Source organism: Crinia signifera, chromosome 4, assembly GCF_055691185.1.
Source record: "Crinia signifera chromosome 4, ASM5569118v1, whole genome shotgun sequence".
Classification (NCBI taxonomy): domain Eukaryota; kingdom Metazoa; phylum Chordata; class Amphibia; order Anura; family Myobatrachidae; genus Crinia; species Crinia signifera.
The window spans coordinates 275,039,048-275,055,087 of NC_139220.1; the positions used below are offsets into that span (position 1 = coordinate 275,039,048).

At 48.2% G+C, this 16,040-nt stretch overlaps 1 protein-coding gene across 1 annotated transcript in view; it reads left to right on the forward strand.

Annotated features, from left to right (window-relative positions):
• Nucleotides 1-16,040, forward strand: part of KCNIP3 (potassium voltage-gated channel interacting protein 3) — a 119,023-nt gene that overhangs the window by 11,025 nt on the left and 91,958 nt on the right. The window lies entirely within an intron of this gene.

The window sequence follows — 16,040 nt, forward strand, 5'->3', positions numbered from 1 at the left end:
GATGGATTTGTTTTTTTTTCAGAATTTAATAGACGCATTGAGAAGTTTAGAGTTTTAGTTGAGGGATTATTTGGAATTAGGTTGGTGGCGGGTCAGTTCAAGTTGAACTGATATGGCGGAAAGAACGGTAGTTAAATTAGAGCTGTATTTACACTTAGCTGGTGGTTGATGTCGAGATGTGGGCATCACCGATCCAGGTGGGCCCGCAGCTGGACCTTAACGATCATCTACTTCGGATAGCGAAAATTCTTGCGGACATTTGTAGTTTAGGGCAGGTGGCCCAATTTTCTGATGACTCGGGCAGAGTGGTGAGCTCTGCCTTAGATATATTTGCGAGGGCAGGGGCAGAAGCAGAAGGTCAACCCCCTGACCCTAAGGGCAATTGGCCCCCTTTTGAAAAGTCCGCTTCATAATTGAGCCGTTGTCTTGGACGCTGGCAGTTGGCCGGTCCTTGGCAATTAAGGGCAGGTGGCCCTTAGATCCGGAGTTTGTTATTTTTATTACTTTGTTATTTTCCAGCAATGTTATTTATTCTTGCATGCCGTTCTTTGCCCGCCACCTTAGTTAGAGCAGGGACATAAATTTTAGTTAGATTCAAATAGGCCGCCCCTGCTCAAAATAAATAAGCCGTCCCCTTTAAGCCCATTCAGTTGTACGCGTCTTTATTTCTTAGATAAGTGGTGTGAGTGTGGATGAATGCCTATGTCTGTGTGGAGTTTAAGACTGTAGAAGCCAGCTTGTCTGGCTGAAAACAGCATAAACTCACCTGGCTATTGGCAGGAATCCTCAGCTCACACACTTGATCTGGGCCCGGGGGTGCGGCTTATCTTGATTGACGGGTTGGCTGATTTGAATGATGGTTCAGGATAGGCTGGTTGAGGTCAGAGGTGGAGATTGATGGGGTGATGTTCTTGCTTCCAGAAGATTCTGTCTCTTGCTTCAGGAAACGTTGCCCTCCCGCCCGCCCCATTTATTAGTTAGAATTAGTTTTTTGAGAAGTCATTTGCATTTAGTCGTTTAGTTGTTGTCGGCTTATTTTGTCTTGGCGGAAAGAACGGTAGTTAAATTAGAGCTGTATTTACACTTAGCTGGTGGTTGATGTCGAGATGTGGGCATCACCGATCCAGGTGGGCCCGCAGCTGGACCTTAACGATCATCTACTTCGGATAGCGAAAATTCTTGCGGACATTTGTAGTTTAGGGCAGGTGGCCCAATTTTCTGATGACTCGGGCAGAGTGGTGAGCTCTGCCTTAGATATATTTGCGAGGGCAGGGGCAGAAGCAGAAGGTCAACCCCCTGACCCTAAGGGCAATTGGCCCCCTTTTGAAAAGTCCGCTTCATAATTGAGCCGTTGTCTTGGACGCTGGCAGTTGGCCGGTCCTTGGCAATTAAGGGCAGGTGGCCCTTAGATCCGGAGTTTGTTATTTTTATTACTTTGTTATTTTCCAGCAATGTTATTTATTCTTGCATGCCGTTCTTTGCCCGCCACCTTAGTTAGAGCAGGGACATAAATTTTAGTTAGATTCAAATAGGCCGCCCCTGCTCAAAATAAATAAGCCGTCCCCTTTAAGCCCATTCAGTTGTACGCGTCTTTTTTTCTTAGATAAGTGGTGTGAGTGTGGATGAATGCCTATGTCTGTGTGGAGTTTATGCACATGTAAAAATTTTACTAGTAATACTGAAAGAGCATTCCAGTGATACTACCACATTTACCTAGCAAGTTACATAGGGCTCTCTCATACTTTGTTAAAAAAAGATCAATATATTTTGCATAAAACTACCCGGGGGGGGGGGGGTGGGCAAAAATGTTGTGCCTAGGGGCGGCCTGACCCCTAAATTCACCCCTGCTGAAAGGTGCAGAGTGACTTTACTGGTTCTATTGAACTGGTATTTCTAAACGGTAATAAAGCAGGGTCCTACCCATTTGAAACCCGTTTTTTTCATCCACTGCTTTCTATGGGTGTTGTGAAGGAACAAAAACTGCATTGAAATACCATTTAAGGACAGAAACTGCACTGAAATACCCCCCCCCCCCCCCAAAAAAAAAAAGCTCAATCAGTAAGGTGTCTGTCTCCATTAGAACAGGTCATGGGTTCTAATACAGGGTGAGACACTTCCAAAAATGATGTTAGGAGGGGAAGCGATATAGACAGTTTTTAATTAACTGATTGATAATCGCAGGGGAGGAGAGGTGCCCCCTTAGGAGCAGGAGCCCCGGGAGCAGGTGACTCCATTGCCTCCCAGAGTTACGCCTCTGCATCTAACCCTGTATGTCTGTAGTGTGCATGTGTGGAGAGGAGAGCTGTGAAATGTGAACGTAAATGAGGTATGCACACAAGTAAGAAGTGCACAAGAGAGAATTTATTTTGAGCATATCAAAATGAGATGAAGGGGTTTATACACTTGCTTAACTATAATAGGTGTGGTGAATACCCTGCACCCATTTAGTAAATACTCAATATTTACCATCCGGAGTCCCGTGTCGACAGCAGCGGCAATGCAGAAACCACCAAGAAAGTGTCATGGCAACTTTCACGCATATGCAGGAGAAAATTCACCAATAAAACGGTGCGGCAGCTATTTTGCCTGAGATCTGCATATGTGCACTAGGCTCTGGGACACCGCTATGGTCTCCTAGTGATCCTAGTGCCCAGAGTCTAGAAAGTTGCAGTGTGCCGTTCGATCTTGGACTTTTGTAAAATGGCAATCATTTACATGGCATGGTTTTGTCTTGTAAATGATTGCCGCTTTAAAAATAAAGTCGGAGTTCTGTCAACATCCCGCACTTGAGCTAGTTAGTAGAAATTAGGCTTTGACTCGCTACCTACTGTACAGAATATTGTGCCCCATACTCACTGGATGTAAAGATGTATTTCAAGATAATTACAGCAACATCAAATACATCCGGTGATATATTTTAGGAAACGGAGGACATCGCTGCTCTCACACAAATTGACAGTCTGCTGCCATCCTTGCTATCTTCATCGCATGCACAAAGTGCCGATAATACTTTGCACATCCCATAGCAATTGCTACAGAATCTGAATAACCCCCAGAGCGCATAGACGACCTTTGAATTTGGACCAAGCACAGGGAGAATAGTTGACCTATTTCAGGTGTCGTCCTACAGCCTGTCGACCTTCAGGGGTCAACCGAATGCATGTCGACATTAATAAGGTTGACCCAATGACCATATCCCCTGATGGCCAGTGTTACCGGCTGCATTATCTTTGGCAATACTGCCATATTTTTGTAGTAAACACACATACAGGCCCCCCACAGCCTTTAAACACCCTGGCTTGAGTTAAAAACTCAGTCTACTGCAGTGTAAGCACCATCATAGAAAGAACATTCTCTAATAAGCACATTACGTTACAGTAATCTCTAAATATTTATATATTGGAAAAAGTGGTTTTAAGAGAACTACACTTAGGGGAATGTTATCAAATTATTGCAGCAAGCCAAGCACTACGTCTCTGGCACAGAAATGTCACATTGCTGTGCCAGCAGAGAAAACTGGGCATCGGACACGCACGACTCTGCCATTTAGTGTATGGGGGTCTGGCTTTAATGTCAAAATATAATCCTGACGGCAGTTTATTTATAACCAAAGACATAAGAAATCGCACTTCAAATAATTGGACATAGCAAGGAAAAGCTCGATAGCCTCGGCTAATGACTTCAGAAGATGAACACAGAGATTAGAAGAGATCAAATAACTTAAGTTCTACTGTGGTGTAAACCAGATTTCAGGAGATTTGCAAACACAAAACCTCACAAGCATTTACCTAAATCCTCTGATCGATTTGCTTGTTTCAGGGATTCATTAAGGCGCTTGTTTCTGGCTGCCGTACACAGTATAGGGGATGATTCTGGTTCACACACACAGCGCTGCATGTGATTTTAACGCCGCCCAACCATCATCCCGTTGCCCGCCCCCACCTCACTCGCCATATTCTCTTCATGGCTGCGAATGGATGATTTGCATAGACATCAATTCGCAGGCATGGGTACTGGGACCAAATCAATCGATGGTCACCGACCATCGATTGATTTGGAGTGTACACGCAAAACGAAAACACTCTCTGGTGCGTTAGCTTTCTGTGCGCCTTGTACGGGAACAGGTGGCAACCACGTCATGGGTATTCCCATCGTTTTCATAGGGACACCCATGAACAGCGGCGTAGCTACGTTTTGGGCGCCCCGCCGCCCATGCAAACCCCCCCCAATCCCCCGCAGCCTTACCTTTCGCGCTGGTCCCGGCGGCTCCGTTCTTCTGCTGAGGACCACCACAAAATGGCCGCCCCCATACAGCAGACAGTTTCTCCTCCCGCACTGGTAGGTGCAAACGGAACGGCGAACTTGCAGTTTGCCATGCCTGTTCACACCAGCCGTCTGCGCCAAACATCGTTCCCCTCTGCGAACGTGCAGGGGAGCGATGCAATGAGAATCAGACCCTATATATACACAGTATAAAAGATATTGTCAAGATAGTGTCTCAGCGATAATATATATCATAAGACAGATTGCTAGTGTGCACCCAGAATTAGATTTGGTGACGGAGGCCCCCCGCGATACCTGTAATGTGGTTTGCAGGGTCTCCATCACCTCCTGGGCTCTGCTCCTCCCCCCTGCAGCCGGAAGGACATCCCCGGCTGTGACATGCTGCTAGGGGAGGAGGAGCAGCACGGAGGACAGAGGAGGGGGGTGTGGACGAGGGACAGCAGGCAGCGATAGAAGCCCATAGGCTTCTATAGGGTATCGCCACCCAAAGGGGGCGATACCCTGCCCGCCGGAGACGGTGCGGCCGGGTTTTAGTAAATTTGAAAATGCGGTAAAATGGGGGTTTTACCGCATTTTCGTCATAGTACATCCCGCCCTTATGGGGTATTAAATCACTGACAGTTTGATGTCGCCCATGTGTCACAGGACCCAGTCACGCATGGAATGAATGAGTCCTGCGCATGTGCAACGTACCAAGCATCAGTACTATGCGCATCGACACACCTTCATTCACATCTCAATCAGGTTCTAGGTTTACTCTTGGGGCTTATTGCAGGCTTACTGCGTGTGGCAATTGCATAGCAGAATATAATTTAACCCTTCGAGTGTCAACATCTCTGTGAGCGATGTTCAAAATATCCGCTAAAAACGCCAGCGTCGCTCACATTTATTATATAAATTCAAATTAAAAAATGTAGCGTAAAAAAATATTATTTCCTATATAAAGGTAAACAATACAGGCCATTATGATGAATACAAATGTTTGGGATGCGGTCATTTGGTCTACTGCATTATGGTCGACAGTCATTAGGTCGAATCCATTAGGTCGACATGCTAAAAGGTCGACATGACTCTAGGTCGACATGGGAAAAGGTCGACATGATTCTAGTTCGAAAGGTCATTAGTTCGACAGGTCATTAGTTCGACAAGGTCATTAGTTCGACATTGTCTATGTCGACATTCACAAGGTCGACATGGAGTTTTTCACTGTTTTTTGAGCCAACATGTGCCGACAGGCGGTATTTCATGCCCTACCATCCACTAGGGCGTGGTGGGAGAATAAAATAGTGTGCCGAGCGTAGCGAGCGCAGCGAGCGATGCGAGGGGATGCAGTGCACTTTAAACTGTGTCCATGTCGACTGTGTTGACAATCAGGTAAAAAAACAGTGAAAAACCCCATGTCGACCTTGTGAATGTCGACATAGACAATGTCGAACTAATGACCTTGTCGAACTAATGACCTGTCGAACTAATGACCTTTCGACCTAGAATCATGTCGACCTTTTCCCATGTCGACCTAGAATCATGTCGACCTTTTAGCATGTCGACCTAATGGATTCGACCTAATGACTTTCTACCATAATGCAATAGACCAAATGATCCCAACCCAAATGTTTGCCTGCCAATTTTCACACCAATTTTGACAAGTTCAATTGTCAGTCAAAGGGTTAATAGCTCCAAGCACTTAAGTTGGGAGCTAAAATCCAGCAGTAAGCCCCGCAGTTAATGTTCTCAGGAACATTGCTTCAGCCCAAAACATGTCTGTCCCAGCTATATGTAGTCCATTCTTCCCAAATATATTGTCCTGATCTGTGGCATTGTGCAGCCAGTGGTGGAGTCTTGTGACTTAAGGCGTGATTCAGAGTTGATCGTTTTTCTGCAAATTCACAAATCGAGCAATTATTGATTGACTGTGTTCCGAATGCATTGCACATGCGTATAGGAAATAGTGACAGAATATGCAAATGGTTTGTAAACACGTAGCCAGAGCTTAACTGACAGAAAGAAGGCGTTTGGGGATGGTAACCAGATGTTTTCTGGGAGTGTCCAGAAAAATGTAGTCCTGCCCAGGGGTTTTACCGGCAGTGATGTTGGCACTGGCCTCGATTAGCCTGTCTCTGTCGCAGAGTTGTGGAAGGGTCAGTTACTCACAGATGCACAGACTGGAAAAATCATTAGGTGGTTTGTGAATTGCCCATGGATTTACTGAAAAATAGCGAGGTATTTGCAATTCAGCAGATTTACATGGGGCTGGTTTCCTTTCTGTCTGGGTGGCGGCTATGTACCTGCAGTCCTCAGAACAGTGATCAACTCTGAATCAGGCCCTTAATTCACTAGGAATTCTGTCACCCAAGCAACAACTGCAGCGGCGACACCTACCTGTCCTACCTCCATTGCCGCCTACCAGGCTCGGCACCTGTGCAATGCAACTGAAAGGTGTCGGGGCCTTCGCATACATAGTAGTGGCGATTGGACTGTGAATGCAAAATAGCCTGGCTTCTATGAGCTGCATCAGCTTCAGCCCATACAAGCTGACTATGACTGCATGGTAAGGCAGGTAGTGGCTTCCCACAGGAATCCAGCTCTCTGTCCTGTGGGAAGCCAGACAGAGCTCGGTCTGGCAGTCCTGGAGGGAGGAAACACTTCCTAATGGAACTGCCTGTCATGTGGGAGACTGACATGTGGGACCTCCAATAGAAAGTCAGTGTCAGTCACAGACTGGATCTGGCTTCATTGACACTAAGCAGGGTGGCGGATTTTACCGGGGGATTGAAGTCTGGCAGCCCATAGGTAAAATCTGCCACTGAACGATGGCCTGATAACAAAGTAGTCCATAAATGTTTGTGACAGTCAAGTTTGGTGAGATGACAGGCAAAAGAGGTGACCAACTTGGTCATCTTGTGCTGGATGGTTATATCTTCCATTTTTTTAAACGACTGCACAGGGAGATCCTGGATAGGTGGTGTCAGGGAGGTGATATCACAAAGTGTGTCACTGCGCAGCGCCCCCTGCTGTACAGTGCATCATGAAGCCCAACCCCCCCCAGGTAGGCTGGACGATATCTACCCCAAATCCAAGAGACTCCCAGACATTGCAAGAAAATGGCTGAATTGCCTAATAATAAATCTGCTTGAGAATATACAGTACCACATAAACCAATTTCCATTACTGAAAATGCACAAAACTCTTTGATGCAGACACTTGTTACAGTCATCCCTTTACCCTCACTGCTCCCTTCTTTGAATCTCCATCACTGACTGGCAATCCTTATCGTTTCTTCTTGGTGTCATTTGTCCTTTGTGTCATTCTGTTTCTCTCGGTCTTTGTCGCTCACATACTCTTCCCCTATTCATTGTTCAAAGGTTACTTTTTCATCTTGCATGAAAGACGGAGCTATTTTAAACACTTTGATGAACAAGCTGCATAGAATAAGAGGATAACAAGTCTTATTTATCCTGCATGAGATAAATCAGGACCTTTGATGAATAGACCTAATTCTCTCAATCTCATTGGCGCTGCATTGATATTCATTGTGCCGAACGATGATTAGAGTTGTATATGCATTGACTACATGCCCCATGTTAGCAATGCACATAATATAGCCTGTTTTTGTGCATGGGTTTGTCACATTTTGGGTCTGATGCTGTGTTGGCGACAATCGCAGACACAAAATAATTTAATTGAACAAAGCTGCAAATGTGTATACTACAGAATATGCGACGTTGTAAGATGTGTGCAATGCTACAACAGACAAGGCACTTTTCAGCAATGGCAATTTGTTCGCTCTCGCCGGCCACCACCACCACTAGGCTCCAGGGCTCCTGGAACAGGATACCTCCCAACCATCCCGCTTATAGCCAGAACGTACCATTTTTTTGGGACGTTCCCATGTCCCTCCCGCGGCCGGCAGTGTCCCGTGGCGAGGGGGGGGGCAGTTGTGAGTCGCCCGTGAATAGATGTCAGCATCTATTCTTGCATCCAAAGGGGCTGGGGGCATAGCAAGCAGCTCACGGAGCTGCTGAGCATGCACCCACAGTGGCGAAAATGGGGGCGTATAGGCCATGCCCCCTTTTTTGTAACCACGCCCTAAAAATTTTGCACGCGCCTTAGACGTGCCAGCTGTCCCGCATCCATGACAGAGAATGTTAGGAGGAATGTACACCTGCTACAGGTGTTAGCAGAGCTCCATTGCAAGGGCAGTGGTCACACTTGGATCCTGCTGGGAAACACACAGGTGCTGATTTACATGCAAGTGCCCCTTCAGGGCATGGAGCCCGGAGGCTGGAACCTCCACTGTGTCTGTGAGTTACTCCCCTGTCACAGAGGTAAATCACTTCCCACTGTACCTTATTATTCTGCAAGTAACTAGACATTTTATTTTTGTAAGTTCATCTGTTAAATTCTGTCAGTAACTCATTACCATAAGGCGTCTATACATTTATTTGGCTTGAACCTTAGCATACACTTTAAGCTAGCTTAACTAAAGAATAACTCACACTGACACAATAAAGACACGGACACCAAAGCAATTAGATTTAAAGGGCATAGTATATTTATTATGTGGTATGACCCTTCTTCGTAAAGGGCTGGCAATAAGGCGTCACGGCGCCCAGCTCTAGTCACATCAAAAATGGCGGCGACTTAAACGCCCCAACTGACTGATATTAACATGGGGACGACTGAGACGGCCCCATCCGACTAAGGCACAACCTAACGCTGGGAAGTCTCACCACCCCTTCTCTGGCTGGTGTGGACACTCCGCTGACGAAGTGCCCACAGCGCCCCCCCGCAAAGGCAGGACACCCCGCCGTCTTTCCCGGGGGTAGTGCCTCCCAGCGCCCTCTCATGCCACAAGTGACCGCTGGACCGTGACGCCCTACCGCCCCAGTTCTGATAATGGTAAATGTACCAATGAATTGACTATAAATTTGAAATGCCAAAGGCAAGGGAGGGTGGGTGGGGCTGAAGAACTTTTCCAAGAGGAAGCATTTCCTGTAAGGACCTGCCTATATACCCCTCTCCTAAGCTCACGCCCCTAAGCTCTCCCATAGTCTAACCACAAAACTGAAACTAACTTTAGGCAACTAGCAGTCATTAACTCTTTCCTGCCAACCCAAAAAATGTAATCCTCTTAAGTACGCTCTGGCTTAGGCAGCCCTCGCTTTATCTAAGGCGTCTATACATTTATTTGGCTTGAACCTTAGCATACACTTTAAGCTAGCTTAACTAAAGAATAACTCACACTGACACAATAAAGACACGGACACCAAAGCAATTAGATTTAAAGGGCATAGTATATTTATTATGTGGTATGACCCTTCTTCGTAAAGGGCTGGCAATAAGGCGTCACGGCGCCCAGCTCTAGTCACATCAAAAATGGCGGCGACTTAAACGCCCCAACTGACTGATATTAACATGGGGACGACTGAGACGGCCCCATCCGACTAAGGCACAACCTAACGCTGGGAAGTCTCACCACCCCTTCTCTGGCTGGTGTGGACACTCCGCTGACGAAGTGCCCACAGCGCCCCCCCGCAAAGGCAGGACACCCCGCCGTCTTTCCCGGGGGTAGTGCCTCCCAGCGCCCTCTCATGCCACAAGTGACCGCTGGACCGTGACGCCCTACCGCCACCGCAAGGCTCTTAAGAGATTAACTAGATGAGCTCTAAGAGCCGCCGCATGCCACCCGCGAAGACCTACCTAAGTGTCCGTTATCCTAAACTAAAACTGAACTATACCTCAACAAAACCCCCTATCCTTATTGAAGGGGAGCCTGAAAGAAAAAGTTCCTAACCGTTAGAAATATACATTGCATTGATTAGTATGACAAGGTAAGTTAGTACAATGGACCCAAGTGAAGTCGAAAACTTGATAAAAACCTCTCGTGTGTCCCGGAAGGGGGAGGTGGGCCGAATTGAAATTAATAAGGACCCACGGAGGTAAAAAATGCAAGAAAGTCCTTCACACCCCTGATTCCGGAACACTAGCTGTTCCAAAACCAGCGGGTAAACAGCGTTTTTGGGTCAGCGCCACAGGCGCACTACATCCAAATCTTATCTACCTTAAATAAATCCTAATTGCAGCGGACTTCCATCGTCCCCATTGCCTGAACGGAAGAGTCAGGAAGCCTGCTGGCCGCTGCGCAGGTAGCTGCCCGCACAGGCAGTTTCAGAACTAAATATTGCGACGCCAAAAGTGGATCAGCACCAAAAACCCAGGATAATATCCAGGGCCTTTTTTGAAGAGCTGGCACTGTCTGAATACCTAGAGGAGGAATTCCGCTTCCCCCTGGCCGATGCGTGAGTGAAGCCTGCACGGAAACCAGTTTCTCTCTTGACAGCACGTGGTGGGGGGGCGTCGGGACTGCATCCAACCCGGCTGACGGCAGGGATCCAGAAGACTCCACCGGATCCTGGGTAACACCTCGGAGGAAACAAAAGAAAATGTTAAACCCTGCTAAAGTAACGAACAAGGTTCCCACAAACGGGGGATGCGCGCGACTAATGAAGGGGGGGGTGTTGCCACAGTAATGTATGCGTGGCACAGCTGGCCAACAACACTATACACTGACAACGAGGGGAGGAACCCCCTGGCCATGAGGACCAACCCATACCAATATTGAAAATGCAAGCGCCGGCCCCTCTACCCCCTCATGCTAAGCTAACGCGCCCTCGATCTGAGCTATTTCCAGGAGAGAGGTATAGGCCGGCCGATGGGGCTGTCACCAATATTTTGGGCGTTGCCAAGGCCTGGTGGGGCCCCACATGGATGGTCTTTGAAGTTTGGAAAAACATAGATGGTTTATGGCCGATGTCAACTAGTTTGGACACGATGTGTTAGAGCCAGATGGCTTCCCCCCCATCGATGTCAAGTATAAAATCGTTTTTTGTACCGGCCTTTGCCTTGGCTGCGGAGGGAAGCACCAAGCAGGCACCTGTGAAGCCCGCACTGCATTCCGTCTACGTGGCAATGGCCGACCATCGATATGTAACACCCATCGGCTGTCATCCACCATCGATGGTCGGTTGCCATTTCCCCAATGGTGGCAAGGGCGACGGTGGCCTACCCTGCCCTTTTATAGCATGGTCACAGGTGGGAATTGAATGTCCATGTGGGCTGGGGAGGGGGGTGGGAGTGGGGAAGCTCGGGAAATTGGACGGGCGAAATAGGTGTCCTGGCCACCGGGAGCGTATGCTGCTGGGAGGGGTAAGGCCGCCAGGAGGACGGGCTGGATTGGGACCAGTCCCTCTGCCCCTATCCCTGGGCCGGGTATGGCCCAGGGGTGTGGCAAAATTGGCAAGCACTGGGACTGGGCGGACACCAGCCTGAGCAATCCGGGAGCCAGAGCCGCAGGGGCCCCGGCCCAGGTATCCCGCGCCAAGCCCGCTGGGGCCTGGCGTGGAGTGGGGGCTGGCACCACGGTTGCCCGGCAGGGGGCCAGGGCGCGAGGTAGGGGGCCGCAAAGTCCGCCACCCCCTGGACCCCGCGGGCAGTGGTGGAGCGGTCACCGGTGCTCGTACCCCTGCCGAGGCAGGGGGAGGCACCGGTGAGATAAGCGGTCCCCTTTGTGGGAAGGACAGGTGGGGATACCCGACCCCAGGCCCGGGAGGGGCCTGTACCACAGGGAATTCGCTGCTGGGGTGAAAGGGGGTGCTGGATGGCTGACCCGGCAGGCCCGGCACGGCCCCAACCAGGGCTGAATGAGGCCCCTTATTTTATGGCGGCAGATGGGGGTGGGGGCGGGCCTGGAACGGGGGTACCTGCGGGTGACCGTGCACACGGGAGCCGCCATCTTGCGTGGCGGCATTAAACGCTGCACCCCCCCCTGGCCTGGCGCCGGGTGGGAGATGTGCGGAGTGCAGTGGGATGGGGTTGGATCGCCCGCCCGGAGGTGCCGGGGTCGGGCATAGACGCGCGGGCGGAAATGCCGCCCATCGCGTCATAGCCCAGTGCTGACCGGCTGTACAGGGGCGCACGTGGATGCCGGCGCCCGGCGGGGACGCAGTAGGGGGACGGAGGAAAGTGGCGGGCGGTAAGAGAGGGCCCGCGGGAGGCACAAGGGAAGGGGCGGGGGGATGGCGCCGCCGCGAGGCAGCAGTGGCTGCGCCGGATCCGGGTGCCCGGATCGGGCCCTGGTAGTATCCGGCAGGGGGGGGTGACAGCATGCTGTGGGCTACGGAAAGGGTGCGGATTTGGGGGGAGACGGGACATGCTGTAATGAGGTGGGGGGGGGGGGGGAGGCACACTATCCCTGGAAGGGAAGGTGGTATCCAGAAAACAGGCAGGGAGGGGGGCCTGAGTGCTGGGGATGGGACACGCTGGATAACAGCACTGCTTGGCCACGGGGATAAATATCAGCTGCACAGGCAGGCACTTAGCTTTGAGGAGAAGCTGCTGGGCTGTGACTGCATGCTGCTGGGCTGTGCTGCATGCTGCTGGGCTGTGACTGCATGCTGCTGGGCTGTGACTGCATGCTGCTGGGCTGTGTCTGCATGCATGCTGCTGGGCTGTGACTGCATGCTGCTGGGCTGTGATTGCATGCTGCTGGGCTGTGTCTGCATGCATGCTGCTGGGCTGAAGAACTTTTCCAAGAGGAAGCATTTCCTGTAAGGACCTGCCTATATACCCCTCTCCTAAGCTCACGCCCCTAAGCTCTCCCATAGTCTAACCACAAAACTGAAACTAACTTTAGGCAACTAGCAGTCATTAACTCTTTCCTGCCAACCCAAAAAATGTAATCCTCTTAAGTACGCTCTGGCTTAGGCAGCCCTCGCTTTATCAAACTGAATATTTTTCCACACTGTCTACATTCTGATCTTTATTATGTTCTCAGAATTCCATACTTTGTTTAAAGCTGAAACACCAATAACTCAGAAAAGGTGGCCTGTAAAATAATGGTGATATGTAATACCATTTCTGAGGCTAGTCCGCTGCTATCAAGCCACCTCCCACTTGCTTGCACCTCGTGTAATATGTCTGTCTCCCCTTCCTAATAGATTGTAAGCTCCTCAGAGCAGGGCCCTTTTCCCTCCTGTTGTCAATGCCCTCTTTTTTCACATTTCACTCACAGCTCTCCTATACTCAAACACTCAGTGACCATCTCTGTCCACATACTCATCTCCATCTTTGCAGCAAACCAAAAAATGCGGCCAAACCTCCAAAAATGCAGTTTTCAGAGGTTTGTCCGCAGCCACCAAATGCACCAAGCCCAGAATGTGGTAGGTGCGATGCTTGCTGCATCTTGCCCAATGAGAGATAAAGAGATAATGGGGGAAATGTAATAGCATGAGAGATTCAGAAAGAGAGAGATTTGGTAAGAAATCTCCAGTTATTTTAAAGCGGCAACCCTTCAAAATCAAACTGGTTTTGCAGTGTAAATGATTGCCGCTTTAAAAAAAAAGTACTTTCTGAATCTCTCATCCTATTAAATTTCACCCAACGATTCTCCTACATATAGCTAAAATGCAGGTGAAACAATTAAAAAGGACATAAAACTTTTTTTAAAAATCTTCGTGTGATTGACGCTTTCAATCCTCCATTTGTTATAAGATCACAAAGACAGTAATTAAGCTTGGTGGATGAGGGTAACTAGGTTTATTTGCCGGACTTAATTGTGTCTTTACTCTAAATAATTAAAGCTAGCTTACAAAAGAAAACAAGAGTCCCTGTATTATTAATGGGCGAGGGTACCAAGTGTCACAGATCTAGGAGCACATGTATGTGGTGTCATTCTGAGGCACGCCTTTCCAGTGCATACATTTACACCAGATATAAAGACGCTGTATGTAACACAACATATACATGTGGGACCGCTCCTGATAGGGCTGATATCCAGAGCACAGACTGTATGTCACCTATGCACCATTTCTTCCTCCATTATGGACGTCTGACCTGAGCTTCATAAGGGATTCTAAGGCGGCTTCAGAGAGATCTCAGAAAATGGCCTTTACTTCCCCTCACGCAGCTGTAGCCGGGGGACCGAGACAAACATGTCTTAAGCTAATCTACCTGAAATATTCATATCATGAGCCTGATGAAAAATTAACTCTTTCCTCTCATGGGATAAAAGGCTTTTTCTTCAGAAATGCTGTTTTCTCTCTCCCTGATTAGTAAAGCGGTAATGAGCAGTGACAGCAGGGTGGGGCCGGCCTTGTTTTACACCTCACTGGGCAGGGAGGAAACATGCACGGCTGTCTTTTTCCCATCACTCAGCTCTCCCACCTCCTTTCTATGGGGATAAAGTTGTGAAGGACTTATTTGCATACTGTAGTTATGAAATCAGCCCTGTTTTCTTGAGACAGTTTAAGGGCCAGAGGCACTAAGTGATAAAATGGAGAGTGATAAACAACCAACCAATCAGCTCCTGCCTGACATTTTTCAAACACAGTCTGTGACATGGCAGGTAGGAGCTGATTGGCTGGCTGTTTATCACTCTCCATTTTATCACTTTTGAAACTTAGTGCATCTGGCCCTGAATGTTGGGAGGATATGCTCTTGGCAATGCCCATACTTACTGCTTTAGACTAGCCAACTGAATAGTCACACTCAGAGCCGGCCCAAGCTTTTTTAGTTAGCAAATATGACAAAAAACAATGGAAGCACCGCGCTGTTCCTTTAAGATAATTGCACCATGAAAGAATATACATGCACCAATATAACTTTTTAATTTTTTAATTAATGTATTATATGATTCAATGCAGTTATATTTATATATAAAAAATACTGTGTGGCCACCAGTCAGTTAATACATACACAATTGACATACAGTAAATAAGAAATACTAAACAATTATAAAATGTAACATTAAAATGGACTATCTGCTACTAAACATAATTGCATCCCCAATTCAAATGATGTCATATAGTGGCTCAATGACAATGCCCACAGTACTTGTTCCCCTTGTACAAAAAAACCCACAGTAATGCTGCTTACACATAATGCCCACCGCAGTTGTGCCACTTACAAAAATAATGCCCGCAGTAGTTGTGCTGCTTACACAAAATAACCATAGTGTATTTACCCCTTACGCAATGCCATAAAATTGCTCTCAGTGGTAGTGCCCCTTACACCATGCCTCACAGGAATTAGTGCCCAAAGCAGATACCTCCCTTACACAATGCCCAAAGTAGTAGTGTTTGTGCCCTTTATACAATGTGTCCAGTGGTAGTGCCCCTTACATATTATGTCCACAGTCCAGACACAGCATTATACTGTACCTGAGGCCCTGCTCCGGTGCCCACCGCCTTTCGACGCCTCTTTATGCTTGGCACTAAAGGAGATATTGTGATGTCTCTCCCTTCACACACTGCAGGAGCCATAAGGCAGAGCTCAGGTGTGAGCTCCAGCTTACGGCTGCAGGGAAAAAGGCACCAGCAAATGTATAATGTACAATCACTGGTCTGCATTGTTGCAGCATATTCCAAAGTGTACCACTTTACGCAGCCGCGTACCCAGCATAATGGTGGGGCCAGCTATGGTCACACTTACACTTATTTCACACTAACATCTTAGCTCCGCCTTGGAAATTGGAGCAGGGATCTAATCCGGCGAAGTCACACATGACTCCATATCGTACAAAGTCCTTTGTGATCCCAGCAAGGTCTGCGGGATCCGATATATCTATAGTGCATGCCTTGCGATCTACGGCTCTGACTGAGTATCAGATCGGAATCGGAGGTGAAACATATATATACAACTTTACATTTTTCCTCAGATTTATCACACCGATCTGTCGGAATCAGATGAAAAGTGCCTAA